Consider the following 12796-nt stretch of genomic DNA (forward strand, 5'->3'; position numbering starts at 1 on the left):
AAGAAGATTAAAAAGGAAATTTACAAAGTAATCTGAATTAAAAATATGATATATTTTTAGCTGTGTGAGAAATAAGGAGGCTGAATACATTTGATGAAAATGTATTTCCTATAGGTACTTCTGTGTCTCTCATGTAAATCATCATGCATCACTTCTCCACCAATAGCAGCATAGTACACTCGTGTGATGCATGTGACTCCCTCTATGCACTTCTACCAAACTATCACTTCAAAGTTTGGCATAAAACAAAAGCACCGGATGCGTGTGGGGAGGAAGGGTGGGAAGTGTGAGCAAAGGAAAGTACCTATTAGAAATACATTTTCAGTACATGAAAATTATAACTTCCAATACAGTACTTCCACCCACTCACAAGATTAGCTAGAATCCCACATTGATTAGGAGGAAGGACCTGTGCGAGGAAAGAACAGACACACTCCCCAAAAGTGTTCAAAGGATACCTCCATAGGTGAGAAAGTCAGATCTGAAAAGGGGGAACTGCACCAGTTCTGAGCCAGGTATACTCTTCGATCATGTGTGGAATGTGCAAGATATCAGGGTGGAAAATAAGAGGAGCACATCTAAATGGGAGAGAATGTGGTAGGAAAAATATTGTAACCAGAGAAATATATTGTAACTTAATCCCACAATGAGAAATGTGGGTAAACAAGGATGCACACCTGGATGTATAGTGGCTAGGGTGCGATGGACCGTACTCAGTAAGTCAACTACATCCAAAACCTCCTCATGGAGTACCAACATCCATGCAAGAGTAGGATGAGGATCATACCATCTTCACCTGAAACCCAAGAACACGGAAACTGAGAACCATTCTTATTTCCGGATATGACACAAGGATTAGCTCTGAGCTATCGATCCAGGAACTATACATCTGGTATCGAAAGGATATCTATCACATGCAATCAACTCCCCCAACCGTGAAACAGGCCAGGGCCTTCCAAATGGCAATAACATCCCCATAAGAAGAGAGAATGAGGGATAGCCAAGGACAGAACCGGAACAATCCCACATACCACTGCTGTGACCCACAACACAGACGGAGGAAATCGAGGAAGAAAGATAGACAACCCGAAACCTGTGTGAGGTCTTATGTTGATTGGTTGACTCTAAATCCAACACCAGGCCATGGGGTACCAACATTCACATGGCAGTACATCCAGCAAGGTGACAACTCAACTCCTTTGGAGACCACACCTCATCTACATCAGCAGAACACCACTTCCCTTCTCTCGACTGAATTGTTATAGCCATCTTTTTTGTGGAACACATTCAGGAGGGTGCCTCCACAGTTAACCATCCCAGCGGCTTGGAACTGGAAAGTGGTAAGGACTCCCACACTCCACTAGAAGAAAAGAGGGTGAATACATAGTAAAGAATCTAGAGGAACATAATGGGTGCCCATAAAACCCTATTTTGAAAAGCAGAACATATCAATTTATTCAAACAAGGCATGGCAGGGATGGGCAACTATCCCCTTTTGCTTTATCCATACAGTCTAGGGGTGGTATGGTTTGGAATGGGCATGTTTATGAAGCAAAACATTGCTAGGTTATTCACCTTCAAGCGATCTTGTGGAATACCCCATCTCACCAGTGAGCATTGCAAAGCAATGGAAGACAGCACAATTCGACATGGCTGTACAGTGCAGATTTCAACTGAAGGACATCTGGTCAGGCACTGTTCACCATGAATCGGAATACAAGTAGTGAATAATGAAGTAAGGGCACCTGAAAGGAAAGAAATAATGAATAGAATCTTACCCAGTTAGAGTCACAATGAAGTATGAAAAACGATCACAGGTGGTAGACAAAAACCAGGCAATAGAACAATGAAGAGCACAGATCATACAAAGGAGTCGATCTGGATTGGGATGAGGATAATAATGGACCTAGCCACCAATATCTTGGGTAGAAAGGAAAGATCCGGATAAAGGAGAATGGAATGGGAAAAAATGTACGAGAAGCATCATGGGAAACCAATCCAACCTCTGACATACAGAGGCATAGAGCAGAAGGAATTATGCTTCAAGGGAAGGTGAAACATGGAACACGAGGAAAGTGATGCAAAAGAAGGTAAAGTGAGGGAATAAAAGATCATATGAATATTCCAGGTCGGAATGGTATGCAGTCAGGGCGGATGACTAATTCAGAAGAAATGTATGAACATAGTATGGATATGCGAGGTTAAAAACTCTGCAGTACCAGGAAAAAATGAAGGTATGGGACAAGGCTGCTCGATAACCCAAGATAAAAGGGACTGAAGACACACAGTTGAAAAACTAGGGGAGAAACTCTGCAGCTCGAGACACACGAGTTCAATCTGCAGGAAATCCAACTCATAGATTAACTGCAGAACACTTTCCACTTATGCCAATAAATGCCCACTGAAGAAAAGCAAATGGAAAAAGCTAAAAGAAAGCTACCTGCAGGTATAAACCCGATCTCCCCACCAAGGACTGAATAAGAGCCAAGCATGAAGACAAACAATGTGAATGTCTGGATGGAGTACCAGTGAATGAAGTCAACAAAGATGGGTAGGAGACAAAGGAAGAGGCAGTGGAGGTAAAAGTTGGAGCGGGAGAAATCGCGGAAACCACGATGGAGCTTACCATTAAGGAGCAATCAGAAAGACCTGACACAAAATGATAGGCATGAGGGAAATCATCCATGAAAGTAAGAGGTTGACCCTCAAAGTGGTAACATTAGCTTCAGTGTGTGACTGGAATAAGCTGGGATAATTGAAACCAAATTTCAAGCTCCAGAAAATCTGGAAGTTATAATAAATGAAGACCACTTCATGAGCATACTAAATACAAATGTGAAACAGTAAAGGATGACAAAAAAAAATGTCCGAGTACAAGCGCTGACAAATGAGAAGTGATAGTTCAGTAGAGGTGCAAAGAGGGTCACATGCATCACATGAGTGTACTATGCTCCTATTGGTGGAGAAGTGGCACATGATGATTTACTATGAGAGACCTGTTGGAATCAATTGATTGAGGAAAGTACAAGCGCTGACAAATGAGAAGTGATAGTTCAGTAGAGGTGCAAAGAGGGTCACATGCATCACATGAGTGTACTATGCTCCTATTGGTGGAGAAGTGGCACATGATGATTTACATGAGAGACATGTTGGAATCAATTGATTGAGGGAAGTACTGTATCAGAAACAATATTAATGAAATAAATAAAAAACAGTGTGCTTACCCCTCATACAGTTTAGAGAAACAACTGCTTCTACTGAATATACGAATAGATCATCAGCTTTTTCTCACTCAAGATGAATCTCTGCAGAACTAGTCACACTGATAGCTAAATAGAACTCTAAAAGTAACAAGGCTGCCTAATGATACAAAATATCCCAAATCCTTTTTTACAATAGTGTCACCATGTGACTAGTCATTCTATCACAATGTTTGCTGGCTGAAACATACAAACATCAATCACTCTGTCAGCAAAGCACACTGCAGTCATTGGCTCTTTCCTACACTAATGTGTGAAGTTGTTATAACATTCCCACAGGCATAGTAGAAATTATCTGCTTTTCAAAATAACAAAGACAACAAATAACTTGAACAAAACAATTTCAATGGTTTTCTTGGTGCATGTTTATGCCACACTGCAGGGAAAAAGACTAAATGAAATTCTTTTAAATTTCTATATTACTAAAGATGGTAAAAAATATATGACATGCCCACATATCACAAGGCCACTTTGTTATTTACTTTAGATCTAGGCCTAAATCCAGTTCTTAAATTGCATAAATACATAAAACTGTACATTTGGGAAGCCAATGATAGTAAGCATAATTCTTTACATAGATCTCTAGCTTTCAACTCTTGATCAGTATTGCCGAGACCAATATCTCAACTTTTCACATTAGGACACCTGCATTATTTTATTGCTACTAATCTTAATATAGGTATAAGCTTAGATATTTTGTGAGGTATAAGGCAGGTAATATTGAATAATAATAATCACATATATATGCATGTAAAGATTAGCTAGGTTAGAAAGTGACATGAATAAACTACTGATCACATAAAAATACACAAGGTGTAAATGTTTTATTTTATCTAGAATTGACCAAGGTAGGTTTTTTAACAATGCATTGGCATTTAAATTGCATTAATTTTCTGGACATGCTCAGCACAGATCAAATCTTGGTCAGACAATAGTTTGTACAGCAACTTAGTAAAAAGCAGCCAAATGATTTATAAGTTATTAAACAATATAAGCAAAAAAGCCCTTGCATTGGCAGTAGTTTCAAGCCACAAAATCATAAATTTGTTGTTTGAGTATACAAAATCTTGATTTACATTAAGAGTGCACTCCTCTGGCTAGAAATGAAAATGTTGATTTCTTTAGTACTAGACAATTGCTTGATATTTTTCATGCCAATTGGGCATATTATCATTTAAATTTTTTAGATAACTTTTTGGAGCATTTAGACACTGAGTAACTATTAATTTTTCACCCCACTATAAATTTATTCTAAAATTATATTAGTTTTACAACTAACAACAGAGTACTATATTGATGGCTCAACTGACTTAATCTACCACTATGCCAAGATCCTTTTCTTACTCAGTCATGCTACTGACTAATATTTCCTAATATCAGAATAACAGCAACTAAGCTTATTTTTGAACCTACAATGTTTATATTTAAATTTAGTAGATTTATCTTAAAAACTATTACTTAAATTGTTGTACTTTATATTCTCTTTTTCCAATCTCATCTATGCTCCACTATGTGTATGTGATCTAAATTATGACTCACATGCATTATCTTGCAATTACAATAATTCATGATAATTTGCCAATTATTTGCCCAACTTACCAAATGATGCAATAGAATTAGAAATAAATAAGATTAATGAAATTACCAATCTTTGCTACTTTACTAATTATTTTCCTATTGGTATCACTAATACAGAGAGGAAAGGCCTAAACATTAATGCCAAAGGTATACTACTGTGATCCAGTTTGACTCCATTAATAATGAATGTTTGCTTTCTCACACGTAGCCACTCTTCAATCCAATTAACTAGTCTTTCCCCAAACTCCACAGTAATCTTTTGTAAGGCAACTTATCAAAACCTAAGCACACCATATACAAACCTTTTCCATAACCCAGATAAAGTGTAACATCTTCAACAACATTTTACACACTAGTAAAACAAAATTTTCTTTTCATAAATCCATGCTGGCTTTCTTATATATTACATTACACTCTCTTTTATGGTATTTTACTAAATGATTTTACAAAGCTTCTATTATCAGACTCTATAATTTTTGTCACTACAGATACTTAGAAGGAAGACATAAGTAACTGCCCAGAACAAATTTTAACATCCGATTTTAAAAATAGGAGTAAAATTAACAGACAGAAAAAGAGGCACCATTTGACACTTCATGACTATCCTCGCATACCAACCTTTACAAAAAGTAAAAATGTAGATGACACCACCAATCCCCCTCTTACACTCCTATACGTTATCAGTTTCCACTGTTGCTGACAGCAATTTATTCCTTAAGCTAATAGTAATAACCCTTGCAAAAAGTAAAAATTTACATACATCCTTTATTTTTCATGAAATTACCTATTCCCTTCTTAAACTCTTGTAAAGTATCAACTTCCACTACTACTAACAGCAACCAATTCCTTAAGCCAATCACCCTATTAGAAAAATCAAACTCTTAACTATAGCCTAGTCTATCAACTCTCCAATCCTCAGGCACCTGCCCACTATCTATTTATCTACCAAAAATTAAAGAGATGTGGATGCTCAAATATCTTGTACTCGACCTCCTTTAAAACCCTGGGAAAAAATTTAATCTGATTGTGATGCTTTATCTATTTTAATATTTTTACTACTTCTACCAAAGGATTACTATATAGATTATTCAAATGAATTTTCATATTTCCTATAGAATACTGTAAGGTAAGAGATATTGCTATCATTCATCCTCTATAGAAAAACAGTAGAAAAAAAACATAAAAACATTGCCATCTTTTATGGGCCTAATTCCCATTTTATTTAACTTAGCTCTTCTTTTTCCAATCTCCTATTTGCCTTAGCTATCCTATCAGTTTGTATATTCACTGTTTCCCAAACACCCTCATCTTTATGCATTTTTAATTACAACTATCATTAACCAAGTTCTTAGAGCCTTCTAAAACATTTTATCACCTAACCTACTTAAGTGGAAGAATTATTTCTACTACTAAATCTAACACAGGTTTTCAAAGGTTTTATAACAATAACAGACATATAAAATATACTATCAATATGGACATATTAACTTATTAAAAGAAACTGCAACTGAACATCCACTACATGAATATTTACTTAACACACACACACAAATGAAAAAATAAATAAGAATCATTTATGGATTGTTTGAATCAACAGTAAAATAAACAATAAAGGATCAGTTGCAAAATATTCATGACTAAAAGTTAAAAACAAATATTAATAAATACAAAGTCCCCCAAGTACCCAATAATTAACTGTGATCTAACTTAAGGTAACAACATAGAGTAACCAAAACACCAATAATATTCACCTGTGGATACAAATAACAAAACACTGGAATATAAACTATTCTATTTTTTCTCTCTTTTATTAATTTCTTCAACTGGTTTCATGACTTCAAAGTACAATTTTACTGATAATCTATAACAAAAACATTCAAATACCATTTTTCAATGTATTTGTCATATATTCTCAGTAAAAATATGTCCTGCAGAGTGACTTTTGAAGTCACAAACTTAATTGTAAAAATTAATAAAGGAGGAAAAAATTAAATAGTCTGATATTCCAGTGTTTTGTTATATATATAATAACAGTAATGAATGTATTATCGTACTGAAGTAACAAGCGTTAGTACTACTTAGTACTAGTACTACTACAAATTACAACTACCACTACCAGAAACTGCTTAATTAACATGATTACTGGGTGAAAATATTCTTTGAATTTTTTTGCTTTACACAAAGAAGTGTCACAACTAAATGTCAACATAAATTTGAATAAACAAACATTACTTGAGAAGTAAACACAAAATGTCTTACCAAACACCATTAACAATTCCTAATTAACGCAGATAGAAGTAACTACACAAAACACTTGGTATTTAGTACTCGGCAAGATCGTTTCGCCCTCTAGTGGTGGTGTCAAATTATGTGTATAATAACAATAATATATAAATTACACGTGTGATGTTTGAAAGGACTTGTATTTTGTTTCAGAAATTTTGCGCAAAGCTACACAAAGGTTAATCTGTTTTCAAGGTTTGGTCTTTGAATCACTATAATTAACACAGCTACTGTGAAATCTAAATAACGTTCTTTATCTTCACTTTACCTACTCCAATACAAGTCTAAGCATTTATCATACCAAAAATTTAAAATTATTCCTATTATCCCTAACTTTCATCAAATTTCTAAGTTAACTTTTATTAAATTATCTTCCCGCTTTTTTGGTTTATTCTTTTAATAAGCTCCCTTTCAAGTATGGCCAGCGAATTTAAACAAGTAGAACTTGTCCAGTAGAACTACAGGTCATATATACACACAGACTGTGCTATCGTTCTGAGTATATTTAGTGAGAACTTGCCACACACTAAATAAGAAGCAAGTTTTTACGTGATTATGTAATTTACACTAGTAAATTCAATTGATTTAAAGTATATTTTAGCTATTTATGGTATTAGATATATTACTTACTAGCAAAAGTACCCGGCTTCGCTCGGAATATTACGTTGATATATTAGTTGTTTTCCAATCTACTGCCAAGAGGAAAAGGTTCTCACTGACACCAATACTGGAGCATCCAACACAGAGCTGGTCATGAGAAAAGCGTGGGTTTTGCAAGTTGAGACTAACAACCTTGAGTGATTTCCCTATGCAATTTTAGACTTAAATCGTTACTGAATTAAAGTAGTTTCTGTTATATCACCAAAGTTTTTAATAAAAAACAAACCGCTTTAATCAATGGAGACTCTAAATTAAGATATCAACAAATATTTTTCTAGCGAAATTACCCGACTTCGCTCGGGTTATTAGGTTGATAGTTTGTGTATTCTGAACCCATTTTAGCATAAAAGTATAACCCATATACTTTTGTTGCTAAGCAACATGACATAAAAGGCAATGTTGTAACGCATTATTACCAAAACGCACTGGCTTTTCAATATATTAGAAGTTGTTATATAAGGAACCATTTCTTTTCTATGTGGTTTTTCGCTAGCTTTCCTCCTTTAAAATATGCACATACATGTGGATAAGATAAGTAACAATACCCAGGTGCACACCCTCAGAGTCCACTTAGTATGTGTGCAAAATGTCAGATTTCTAGGTTCTTTCTTTATGGAACTATAATAATCTCACCTACACAGACACGTATGTGTGCACACGCACGAACACACGCACACACGTGCGTATCTGTCTGTCTGTGATTGATATTCGTAATATAAGGAACCACTTCTTTTCTATGTGGTTTTTTATTAGCTTCCCTAATCAAAACCATGCGCACGTGCATGTGCGCACGCACGTTGATATGATAAATAATACACAGGTGTACACCCTCAGGGACAACTTAGTATGGATGCAAAGTTTCAGGTTTCTAGTTCTTTCCTCTTGGAACTATAGTGGTCACACAGACACGCACGTGCATACGCGCACGCGTACACGAACACACGTGCATGTCTGTTTGTCTGTGATTTATATTCATAATATAAGGAGCCACTTCTTTTCTATTAGGTCGTCAAGAAATTAATATCTATTTTGTTTATGAAAAAACCCGAACAACTTATATATCAAAACAAAACATTTAGTAAATGAAATATTTCCATCCTCATCGATGATGCTTTTCCATCTTACAATCAGGTTGTTAATGCCCTGATTAAAGAAATCACCTGACTTTGAAACATGTCGATGTCCTCTTTAACACCTTCCACATTTGCATACGTTTTCCCATTAAGATGGTGTTGCAGTGAACAAAAAAGATGGTAATCTGATGATGCCATATCTGGAGAATATGGTGGGGTGGAGAAGAACTTCCCAACCCAACTCCATAATCATGTGTTCCATCAAACGTGCCACATATGGACGTGCACTGTCGTGAAGAAGAAAAACGCCTTTCCGATTGACGAATGAAGGGCGTTTCTGATGAGGGCCTTGATTTAAATGTTCCAGTTGCTGATTATAGATCGCTGCATTGACAGTTCGCTGTGGATTGAGGAGTTCGAAATGAATTACTCCTTTCATGTCTCACCAAACGCAAAGCATCAATTTTTGTGGATAGAGTCCAGGTTTTGGGGTCAGAAGTGGCTTTTGTCTACGACTGAGCCATTGTTTTTGGCATTTAATATTTGCATAGAAAATTACCGGTGACAATTCTGTCCAAAAATGGTTCACATGCATTATGCACCAGAAGAGACAAACAACGTTCACATGTTGGAAACGATGATAATTGGAAAGTTCGCGAGGAACCAAAACACCTTTTTTATGGAGGTTCCCATATTACTTAAATGTTTACGTATTGTTTCATGAGGGATATACAATTTCAGGGCCATTTCACGAGTGTATTGCCTTGTGTTAGACTCAACAAGCGTCTTCAGAGCATCAATATCAATTCTAACATGTCGGCCACTACAATCACAGTTTTTAAGGCTAAAGTCACATGAACGAAATTTGCTGAACCATCATTGACACTTACGAACGTTCCAAATATTTCCATAAACTTCTTTTATGTTCTTTTTGGCTACAGAGGCGTTGTTTCTTTCCTTGTATTCAAACAGCATTACATGCCGAATGTATGCCTCGTCGTGTGCCATCACTATAAAGGATTAGAATATACTAAACTTTACACATTATATAGGCTACACTAACGTGAAACTTAGGTGGTTAGTATAACTATTACACGTGATATGCGTTTTTTCGGGGGGGGGTACTGAAAGTGTTCCAAAACAAGACATTAATTTCTTGATGACATAATATGTGATTTTTCGTTGGCTTGTCTCGATAAAAAGATGCGCACGCACGTGGATAAGATAAGTAATAATACCCAGGTGCACACCCTTAGGGTCCAATTAGTACGGGTGCAAAATTTCAGTTTTCTAGGTTCTTTCTTCTTGAAGCTGTGGTGGTCACACATACACAGACACGCACATGTGCACACACACACACATGCATGTTTGTCTATATTTATGTAGCTAATTTTTATTTGTAATATAAGGAACAATTTATTTCCTATGTGGTTGTTTGCTAGCATGCCTAACTAAAAGGATCCGCATGTGCGCACGCATGTGGATAAAATAAGTAATACCCAGGTGCACACCCTCTGTATGGGTGCAAATTTTCAGGTGTCTATGTTCTTTCCCCTTGGAACTATGGTGGTCACACTTCTTTTCTATGTTGTTTTTCGCTAGCTTGCTTCATAGAAAGATGCGCACACACATATGGATAAGTAATAATACCCAGTTGCACACCCTCAGGGTCCAATTATTACTGGTGCAAAATTTCAGTTTTCTAGCTTCTTTCCTATTGGAGCTGTGGTGGTCACACATACACAGACACGCACGTGTGCACACACACACACACACATGTATGTTTGTCTATACTTATGTAGCTGATTTTTATTTGTAATATAAGGAACAATTTCTTTCCTATGTGATTGTTTGTTAGCTTGCCTAACTAAAAAGATCCGCATGTGCATACGCACGTGGATAAAATAAGTAATACCCAGGTGCACACCCTCTGTATGGGTGCAAATTTTCAGGTGTCTATGTTCTTTCCCCTTGGAACTATTGTGGTCACACTTCTTTTCTATGTGGGTTTTGCTAGCCTGCCTCATTAAAAAGATGCGAGTGCGCGCACGCACGTGGATAGATAATGATAGGTACACACCCTCAGGACTCACTTAATGTGTGAGTAAACTTTTAAGTTTCTAGGCTCATTCATCTTGGAGTTATGGCAGTCCTACACAGACATCGCTTTTTACCTATAATAGTGAGATTTTGTTTCTTTGCTTGTTTTAGTGCAATCCTACACAATAGACTATCTGCTATCTGTCCACCATGGGGAATTGAACTCTGGATCTTACTATATTGGTCAAATGTGATAGGCTTGGTACATAAAACTTAACACATGACAATTATGTGAAGCAATTGGGTGTTTTTAAATGAATTTTACAATTGCTCCGGTATTTTTAGTGTTAAGAGAATTTAAGATATGGTGTAAGTAAGGACGCCTGTATTACGAAATTAGGTCAAGAACTAGGCGAAGCATAGTTAACTGGTTATTTAGTATTGAGAATCACGAGTTAAGAGTTATAAAAAAAAATTAAACTCCTGTGAAGACCCTGAGAAAAAGTCACGAGTTTGACAGTGATAAGTTATTGACGCCGATCTATTAGTATAGTAAAGGCTACTAAAAAGTTTATGATAGCATCTAAAATCGGTGCTTTGATGTAGGATTTGTTACTACAGACTGGAGTAGTAGCACAATTGAAAAAGGCAACCAAAGCACTCATCATCACAGTAACCAATTACTTGAGACTTTTGGTTCTTGTTTTTGAAACGCCCGAAGAGTTGCAAAAATTAGGCAATGAAGTGTCAGAACTACTTGCGGATAGTTATGAATACTATTTGGAAAATCGAAAGGATACAGAGAAAATATAGTGTTACGTCTCCGTTCTTTATTTAATTTTCCGTAAATTTCTTCCGACGAAACTTTAGCGACACAAGTCCTTTCTTAAATAAAACTGGTTTATTATTTCTGAATACAACTTTCCGATACACTTAATTTCAACAGTCGCGCTATAACAAACGCTATAATTCACCATGAACGTCTCACGTGCTCAACAATATTCTCACTCATTCAATTACACATATTGTTCCCGTCACTTTGTGACCGTCTTATATATAGAAGACTAACACATATCTAGTAAACGCTAGAGCATTCATGAAGGAACAGGATATTTCTAGGAGGAGGTGGCGTGATACTAGTCACGTGATCTCGCTCTCGCAACACTGCCCCTCCTTAGTATTGTTCGTCCCGAACAATAGCCACTTACAATAAACCAATAACAATTACCAATAACTTAATTAAATGTACAGAATTACAAACACAAAATTACAATTCAACAAAGTTTCTTGATTTTACGGGACGTATCTTCTTCCGTACGGTCTCCATCTCGTTGGCTTCTGCTTCATGTGGGGTTCATCTGCTTCATCAGGAAATGTCCTATCGTCGATAACATTTACATCAGTGGTAGTACCTTCATCAAGAGCTTCACCGTTTCCCTTCTCAAAACTGAGTAGAGTTTCTTCTTCGACGTTGGCTTTTTCAGGTAACACGTCTTCAGCAGCGTCATTTGTTCCATTGTCCACTTCGTCCCAACTGAAATGTCCTGGACCGTGTTAACGCCAAAGCCTGTTGGCATGCACCACTTTTGGCTTACCTCGCCGACCACATTTTACCCGGAAAGTCACGTCTGAGAGACGATCCACTATGTCATATGGGCCTTCCCATGAAGAAGACAACTTAGGAGGCTTCCCTTTGGTCTTCCTGGGATTATACAACCACACCTTGTCTCCTGGTACAAAGCTGACTTCAGTAGATCTCTTATCATAAGTTAACTTCATCGAATCGGCAGACGTTTTCAAGTTTGAATGCACTTGATGGTGGATATCATCCATCCTTTCCGATAACACTTTCACAAACTCTGACATATTCTCAGGCAACTCTTCATAAAGTGGGCGTCCCTT

At 36.5% G+C, this 12796-nt stretch overlaps 1 protein-coding gene across 3 annotated transcripts in view; it reads right to left on the reverse strand.

Moving 5' to 3' along the window:
- Positions 1 to 12796, reverse strand: part of LOC106457653 (kinesin light chain-like) — a 72863-nt gene that overhangs the window by 52693 nt on the left and 7374 nt on the right. The window contains exon 1 of one of the 3 annotated variants that reach the window (XM_013917088.2): positions 7098 to 7179. The exons of 1 other annotated variant lie outside the window; for it this stretch is intronic. The gene's annotated coding sequence lies outside the window, so the exon portion shown is untranslated. Of the gene's footprint in view, positions 1 to 3224; positions 3304 to 7097; positions 7180 to 12796 lie in introns of those variants that run through there. One more of the 3 variants, XM_022383652.1, reaches the window with a different exon arrangement.

The sequence above is a fragment of the Limulus polyphemus genome, unplaced genomic scaffold (assembly GCF_000517525.1).
Source record: "Limulus polyphemus unplaced genomic scaffold, Limulus_polyphemus-2.1.2 Scaffold357, whole genome shotgun sequence".
Classification (NCBI taxonomy): domain Eukaryota; kingdom Metazoa; phylum Arthropoda; class Merostomata; order Xiphosura; family Limulidae; genus Limulus; species Limulus polyphemus.